Source organism: Panthera pardus, unplaced genomic scaffold, assembly GCF_024362965.1.
Source record: "Panthera pardus isolate Hobbes unplaced genomic scaffold, ASM2436296v1 HiC_scaffold_2, whole genome shotgun sequence".
NCBI lineage: Eukaryota > Metazoa > Chordata > Mammalia > Carnivora > Felidae > Panthera > Panthera pardus.
The window spans coordinates 74,376,479-74,385,270 of NW_026526765.1; the positions used below are offsets into that span (position 1 = coordinate 74,376,479).

General features: G+C 35.3%; 1 non-coding gene across 1 annotated transcript; it reads right to left on the minus strand.

Annotated features, from left to right (window-relative positions):
- Nucleotides 1-8,327: 8,327 nt before the first annotated feature.
- LOC128778484 (small nucleolar RNA snR87) lies at nucleotides 8,328-8,433 on the minus strand. Its single transcript, XR_008424070.1, has one exon. It is a non-coding gene; the product is annotated as a small nucleolar RNA snR87 (small nucleolar RNA).
- Between the last annotated feature and the right edge of the window lie 359 nt (nucleotides 8,434-8,792).

Genomic DNA, 8,792 nt, shown 5'->3' on the forward strand with positions numbered 1-8,792 from the left:
CTCTCATTTCCCTGACTTTTCTCATTCATCCCCTCTACCCCTTCTACTCCTACTGCTCCCTCTTCACCCCTCCTTTATCATCCCCTTAAAAGTCTTTGCATAATATACTGTGTATTGCCACAGCTCTAAAAATAAGTACTGCATATCATGATTTTATAAAAATGTTTGCTTTACAGTATTTCATCAATGTAGCATAGATATGAACTCTTTCTCTTATAAAATGCATGAAGGGGAGAACTGAATAATCCTGAGTTTTCTTATAGAGGTAGAACTAGATTCTTGGCAATTTTTGTCTTAATTCATTGCTCCTATTAAAAACTTGGATGCTTTTTACACAAATTTCTCACCTTTATCCTGTTCTAATACGCATTCTTGTTTGTTAATTGTCTTTAATGTAAATGTTGGCACAGTCTACTCTAGTAGAAACTATGTATGTATATAGATTCATTCTTCTAAAGCCTTTCCTATAAAGAAAAACCCAATTAAAGACAATATATCTAATTTGATTCTATCTGACATGATTTCAGATGTTGCTCACAGGAGGTGAAAGCTTTGGTATGCTTCCAAAGTAAGTGTAGTAAATCCCTCTTAGAAAATTTATATTCCCTTGCTTTTGTATATTTCAATTTATGTCATTTAGAGTTGCTCTATATATTTCATTAGGGATGCTAATTGATCTCAACACATTATTTATAAAAAACACCTTTAGCCTACAAAGTTCCATTGTAATTACTTATTAAGATGTTATTTGCATTGTTCAAAGCACCTTAACTGGTACAAACTAAAATAGAAATCTAATTTATTCTTCCATAAGGCTTAGTTAATTCTTAATTCCTACAAGAGTATTTTAATCTTCCAGAGCAGAGACACCTTTCTAGAATATTATATATAAGGAATATTGTTCTGTGTTTGTGAACGTCGGTTGACAGCATTTCTGTCAGTATTATTTAAAAAGTTTTCAGAGTATAATTGATTTTACTGTCAAAAATGTTTTCAGGGAAAATGACAGAAATGTCTCAGGGTCAAAGAAATGATATACTCTTTTAAAAATAAGAAGGATATGGCTCTAATCATAAAGACATTTAAATGTAAGTTGTCTAATTCATGATAAAAATACAGGAATTATTCAGTTCTCAGTTTTCATGCCAGTAAGAGTGGGAGAGGTGAAGAATAAGATGATATTCATTAGGAGAAACAAACAGCATCAATCCTAAGAATTCACTGGCATTGGAATTAAGTTTGCATACCGTTCTGACACTTAATGGTTCTGTGACTTGATAAAATTTATTTCATGATCTAAGCTTAAGTTTCATTTGTTTAAAAATGTTTATTCTTTTTTGAGAGAGAGTGTGAGTGGTGGAGGGGCAGAGAGGGCGGGGGGGAGGGGGGGGGCGATGCGGGGCAGAGGATCCAAAGTGGGTTTAGCACTGATATCAATGAGCCTGATGCAGGGCTTGAACTCCTGAACTGAACTGTGAGATCATGACCTGAGCTGAAGTCAGACGCTCAAATAACTGAGCCACCTGGGCACCCCTGAAGTTTTTTGTTGTTTTTTTTTAAATAGTAATAGTGCCCTCTGTCTCTTAAAGGGATGTATTGAATGCTTAATGAATAACATCCTTTAAAAATTAGTACTATGTCTGGGATACGATAAATTTACAATAAGTGATATCTATCACTTAATACTTTCATTCTATATCATTTCATCTATAAAATATTTTTTTAAAAATATGACCAAATTATTGATTACTCTTACTTGTAGTCCTTTAAACAGGAATTTATTAATGAATAATCCAAGCTGCTTAACATCTTCAAAAACTATTTAACATGACTATAAATTCTAAACTATGTAAAACTAGATTATGTTCTAGAATCTGTGTTTTCATGTTCTATGTCACCAACCTAATGAACAGTTTGATTATTTGCATTTTATAGAAAATAAGAACATAAATGTTCTTATTTATTGGATGTGACTTTATTATTGCGACCTAGAGGTAGAACTAAGCAGGGATAAAACTTTCTAGCTATATGAGTAGCTTAGTGATGCTCTCCAATGTTAAAATTATCAAGTCATATCCTACAGCTAAGTTCATTCAAAGACAGTACTCAAGAGGACACTAAAATTCATTCATTTTGGTGGGGATGTTGTCAATGGTCTTAAAAATCAGATATTTCTCACAGAAGTACTAAATTTTTCTAAAACCTAAGTTGGCTGCCTGTCAATACTCATCATTTTAGACCAAAGTCTCTTTTGTACTAGCCAGTGCAACCTGTTGGGGTTTCAACTTTCTAAGTTCACAAGTTATTATGAAGTTACTACTGGAAGAAAATATCAAACCTCCTTTTGGGGGATCTTAAGGTCAACTCTCTCTTAAAAAATTATTTATTATGGAAGAAAGAAAGGAACTGGATTCCTAAACTTGAATAAGTATCACGTGGCCTTTAGGGCACATGTAACCTACTTAATCAACAATACATTGACTAGCAGGAGCACAATGGTGCCATCAACCGAACACAGTCTTCCAATCACGAGTCACCTGTAACTTGCTCAGAAAGACAGCCACAAATGTGTGAACTATTTCGTCTTCCTTTTTTACTAAGTTTTTTTCCTCTGTATATAAGAACATCAAAAGCAAGGCACTTAAAAATACATACCATTAAAATGCTTATATTTTACAGGGTGGCATTCTTAGTAATGAGGCAGTAGTGAGGTATTTTGAGGATCCTCTGTTACCTATTTCTCTGGCACTGCTGTAAACTGAGTGTTTATGCCCCCACTCCCACCACTCCTCCCAAATTTATTGTTGAAATCTAATCCCAGTGTGACGGTATTTTGGAGGTGCAGCCTTTGGGAGGTGATAAGGCCATGAAGGATTAGTGAGTACTCTTTTTTTTTTTTTTTTTTTTTTTTAAATTTTTTTTTCAATGTTTTTTATTTATTTTTGGGACAGAGAGAGACAGAGCATGAACGGGGGAGGGGCAGAGAGAGAGGGAGACACAGAATCGGAAACAGGCTCCAGGCTCTGAGCCATCAGCCCAGAGCCCGACGCGGGGCTCGAACTCACGGACCGCGAGATCGTGACCTGGCTGAAGTCGGAGGCTTAACCGACTGCGCCACCCAGGCGCCCCTAGTGAGTACTCTTATAAAAGGGACTGTATAGAACTCTCTCTCCCCTTCCACTAAGTGAGGACAAAATGAGAAGACAGCCATCTATGAACCAGGAAGCTGGCCTTTATTAAGACACTGAATCTACCAGCACCATGATGTTGGAATTCCCAGCTCCAGAACTGTGAGACATAAATTTCTGTGGTTTACAAGCCATCCAGTCTGTGGTATTTTGTCATAGCATCCTGAAAGGACTAAGACAGGTACTTTTGTATAATCTATCTTTAGCCCTTTGAGGTAGGTATCACTATTCATGTTGTCACTGGAATCACTGAGGCACATATTACTAACTAGCTTAGGTTGAAGTTCCAGGAACTCAATTATTTCTCTTCTTTTTTTCTTTTCTTTTCCTTTCTTTTGTTCTTTTCTTTTCTATTCTTTCCTTTTCTCTTTTCTCTCCTTCCTTCCTTCCTTTCTTTAAAGTAGGCTCCACACCCAACATGGGGTATAAACTCTCAACCTTGACATCAAGAGTCAGATGCTCTACCGACTGAGTAAACCAGATGCCCCAATTTCTTAACCTTGATCCTGTACTTTTTTGTAATATATAATAATACTTAAAGAATCCTTCAAAAAGGATTTTTTGAATGTCAGTGAGGTATACTAAAATGGGCATAAATGTTGGAAATTAATTTTGTCAAAGATTTCTTACATATCCATATACATGACATTTTATAATTTTGCATTTCTCATAGATTAATTCTATATTTTACAAGTATTAAAGACAGACTTTATAAAAATAGCATGTGTACCTTTAACATATTAACATACATATTCCATATTTTTAATTACTTGGGTCTGGGGAAACACTTCAAATCTATGTAAGACCTACTATATCAGATACAATCCCTAGTAACTAACTTAGAATGAACTGCTTAGTAACCAAACTTCTCCTTTCTAAGGACCCTGTGTTTCATAACACTTGTCCTCTCAGTTCTCCGTCTTCTCTTGGATTCTTGCCATTCACAGTGATTTCTCCACAGTTTTCTTAGGCTCCAAAGAATGAAATATTTCCCTTGGCTATTGTCTACATTCCTTAGGAGGTCACATTTGTGAGTACTCTCCCTAGGCCATTCAAGTAACTTGGACTCATTGTAATAGCAGCTGCTAATCAAACACAATGAAATCAAAACCTGGAATCAAAATGTGTTCTCCTGAGAGTATTGTGCATCTTTAAATCAGCTTCTGAAATAATGGAGAAAATCAAAAGGACTTATTACTTGATAACTATTTCAAAAGCAATTATTTTCCATTTAATCATTTAATTTTGAAAATAGCTTGAATTATATGCTTGTTGTGAATTTGAAATTACTGCTTCTCTTCAATTTGTCTGTGTAGAAATCTCAAGCCTATAACTAGGCACCATCTTATTCTAGCAAGAATCTCCTACCATATTGAAATAAAAGGCATTTCCTTAAAGTTGCAGCACTCATTCTCAATGAGAAAGAATACTGTGATTACTTCTTCAAGGAAGGAAGGTTTTTTTTGTTTTGTTTTGATTTTTTTACCATTCAGATACACATGTTGGTAGTATGTTTATACATCCTTGCCTTTAAAGCCTTTGTTAATTTAGGTACAAAAAAATCTTTCTACAATGGCCAGGAATATAACATGGATAAAGGGACTTTTTAACCTATTAAAGAAATATTTTTTTCCTGAAAATGAACTAATTAGAAACACTGTGCTTAGTATCCAAAGTCTATAAAGAACTTATCAAACTCAACACCCAAACAACAAATAATCCAGTGAAGAAATGGGCAAAAGACATGAATAGACACTTCTCCAAAGAAGACATCCAGCTGGCCAACCGACACATGAAACAATGCTCAACATCACTCATCATCAGGGGAATACAAATCAAAACCACCATGAGATACCGCCTCACACCTGTCAGAATGGCTAACATTAACAACTGAGGCAACAAAAGATGTGGGTGAGGATGCAGAAAAACAGGATCTCTTTTCCATTGTTGGTGGGAATGCAAGCTGGTGCAGCCACTCTGGAAAACACTATGGAGGTTCCTCAAAAAACTAAAAATAGAACTACCCTACGACCCAGCAATTGCACTACTAGGCATATATCCAAGGGATACAGGTGTGCTGTTTCGAAGGGACACATGCACCCCCATGTTTATAGCAGCACTATCAACAATAGCCAAAGTATGGAAAGAGCCCAAACGTCCATCGATGGATGAATGGATAAAGAAAATGTGGTGTGTGTGTGTGTGTGTGTGTATATATATATATATATGTATACATATGTATACGTATACATATGTGTATATATATATATATATATACATATGTATACGTATACATATGTGTATATATATATATATATATATATATATATACACACACACACACACACACACACAATTACTCAGGAATCAAACAGAATGAAATCTTGCCATTTGCAACTACATGGATGGAACTGGAGGGTATTATGCTAAGTGAAATTAGTCAGAGAAAGATAAAAATCCTATGACTTCACTCATATGAGGACTTTAAGAGACAAAACAGATGAACATAAGGGAAGGGAAACAAAAATAATATAAAAACAAGGAGGGGGACAAAACAGAAGAGACTCATAAATATGGAGAACAAACTGAGGGTTGCTGGAGGGGTTGTGGGAGGGGGGATGGGCTAAATGGGTAAGGGGCATTAAGGAATCTACTCCTGAAATCATTGTTGCACTATATGCTAACTAATTTGGATGTAAACTTAAAAAAATAAAAAATAGGGGCGCCTGGGTGGCTCGGTCAGTTAAGCGTCCGACTTCGGCTCAGGTCATGATCTCGTGGTCTGTGAGTTCGAGCCCCGCGTCGGGCTCTGTGCTGACAGCTCAGAGCCTGGAGCCTGCTTCAGATTCTGTGTCTCCCTCTCTCTCTGCCCCTCCCCTGTTCATGCTCTCTCTGTCTCAAAAATAAACGTTAAAAAAAAAAAAAAATTAAAAAAAAAATAAAATAAAAAAATAAAAAATAAAACAAGTTAAAATAAAATTAAAAAAAAAAAAACACTATGCTATTCAAGGGACTTTGATAGTAATTAATCCTAAATCATCACTTTTTCTTTAGAAGTTATTCTATCTCATGAAATACAGAAAAGTGCATGACAATGTAATTTTTAAAACTGGTTTCTGAACTGAAAAAAGATATACAGCTTAGGAAGATGGTGCTTAAAATCTCAGTTTTTATTTTATGATGAACTTTGGTTATATAATTTGTTATTAAGTCTGAGTCAGCAGAGAGGTATTAAAATTAATAAGCATCACCACGGTGAGTGCTGTAGAAATGGGGCAGGAAGAATGGTACATCACCTAATGACTTTCTTGCCTCCCTGCCCTCAACACTTTCATACAGGTCAGGTTAAACCAAGTGATAGTTCCACAAAGGAGGGAGGAAATAACATAAAAGGGCTCCATTGTTCAGGGGTTATACTTTTACTTTTGCCTTTATTTTGTGACAAATGTAGAGTTACAGTGCATCAAGTTTTATTATCCTTGTTACTGTTAATTGTTGTTCTTGTATTAAGGGGTTACTGTACAAAAACAACTACATGATAGCAACTAAACATATAGGGCTCTTACACTCCGGACATTAGAAGATACTAGATAAAAATGATATTCAGATAATTACAATTTACAATAAGTATAATAAATAGGAAAAAAAGAGGCCAACAAAAAAGAAGGGGAGAGAGGTGTTAATATCAGGTAGACTGAGATGGCCTCTCATGGAGGGCACATTTCAGATAAATCCTGATGAATAAGAAAGACCCAGACAAATGGTTACAGAGACACTTCTTATGCCTTGTTCCTAAGAACAGTGTGAGCAGTGTGAGGTTCCTAAGTCTATAGCCCCTGTGTTTTACTGAGGTTGGAGCAGCCATGCCTAAGGGTCCAATACACTCACAATTATTTACTTTGGATTTCTATCTTTAAGGGGTCTATTTTTAACACCTTGTGTGCTAAAAGTCTAACTCCTCTTGATGTGGGACGGGGCAAATCTAGTTTCTCAAAAAGTTAGAAAACTTAATAAAGATAATCAATATCCAGGTCTCTAGGATATATAACGCATTACTGAATATGCCAGGGAGTCCTGCCATGAGTTCTCCTATTTTTAGTATTTCAGATTATAACCAAGTCTTTCGTATTTCAGATTATGTCAATCTACTTTGAAACAATGCACTCATGTCGATTCCAATCTTCCTTTGCCCTCTTTCCTTATATTTTATCATGTGCATAAAGAAATAAAAGCTGCCTCCATGTTTTTTATTTATCTTAACTTCTTTCTGTCCATGATCATAATCATGATGAAGGCACCTAATATTTATTGAATGTTGGCTATGTACCAGGCATAGCTAACTACTTAGTAAGAATATCTCAATTATTCCTCATACAAATACTATGAAATCAGTCTTATTATTATACCTATTTAACGTATTAAGAAGTATATTAGGCATTCATTCAAAGTTGCCAGAGTTACCAAGCCAATGAAACGGGAATAAGACCTATCCATCTGATTCCAGAAGCTGTACCCAGGAAGGAGAATTGTGACATTTATCCAGACAGCATTTTCTAATAATACAGATTTTGAATAGGATTGAGTGGGATTCATATATATTCTCTATATTCTCTAAGGTCTTTTATATCACAGAGAAAAATATGATTGGTATTGGTATCCAAATGAAAAGACCATGACAAACCACTACAGTCTCTTAAACTAGTTGAACAACGGGACCACCTTCTTGGAAAAGAAAGAGATGGCTTAGGCTTCTTAGGGAATCAGTAATTCATAAAGTAAAAAGCTCTGAAACTTATGCCAAGCTTGGCACTAAATTCTTCTTTGACAACCATAGAACAGAGGAATTGCAAGTTCTCTCCTGTTGCAACACTGCCAATGTCAAAACTGTCCACTATTCAAGCCTGCCAATCTTCCACAAAGCTCTCCATTCAGTTTTAGGGAAGAACATAGATGGTAATCAAATGTCTTTCATTCAAACAGCATTACAGCTGACACATGAAAAGATTCAGAAGAAAGGAAAAATAAACTGATTTCACAACTTCCATAGTCTTAACAAGAAACACTCATTGCTCAATCAAATACACATTCCCTATGGCCCTGATAGCCAGACTTTGAAAGAGTCACTACACATTTTTGTACAGCCTATTGAGATATAAATCTTCTTGCATGCTATTAAACACGTGAAAGTAACATGAGTTTTCTAATACTAATTAGTAAAGTGGAAAGTATATCATCATTAAAGGCCTCAGTGGACATAAAAAGTGATCAGAGAGGTTGTACATAGCATGGTGGTTGAGCATATGGATTCTGCAGTCAGAACTCCTGAATTTAAATCCCAGCTAAGCAGGTTTTACTAAATGTTCTAGAACTGCTATCTTTTATATTTTTTATTTAATGTATTTTTCACTAGTGACTGCAGGTTCTTGACACATAGCTCAATTGAAAAGGCTTCATTTTATGACTACATTGTCTCTTTTTTTCCCTCTGTACCTCCAGATGAACAAAGGGGATAATGTGGATTCTAAGTGAAAAAGTATAATTTAGATAGACAAAATCTGATTCAGAAAATTAGAATTTTGTCAAAATATGGGGACATAAAAATAA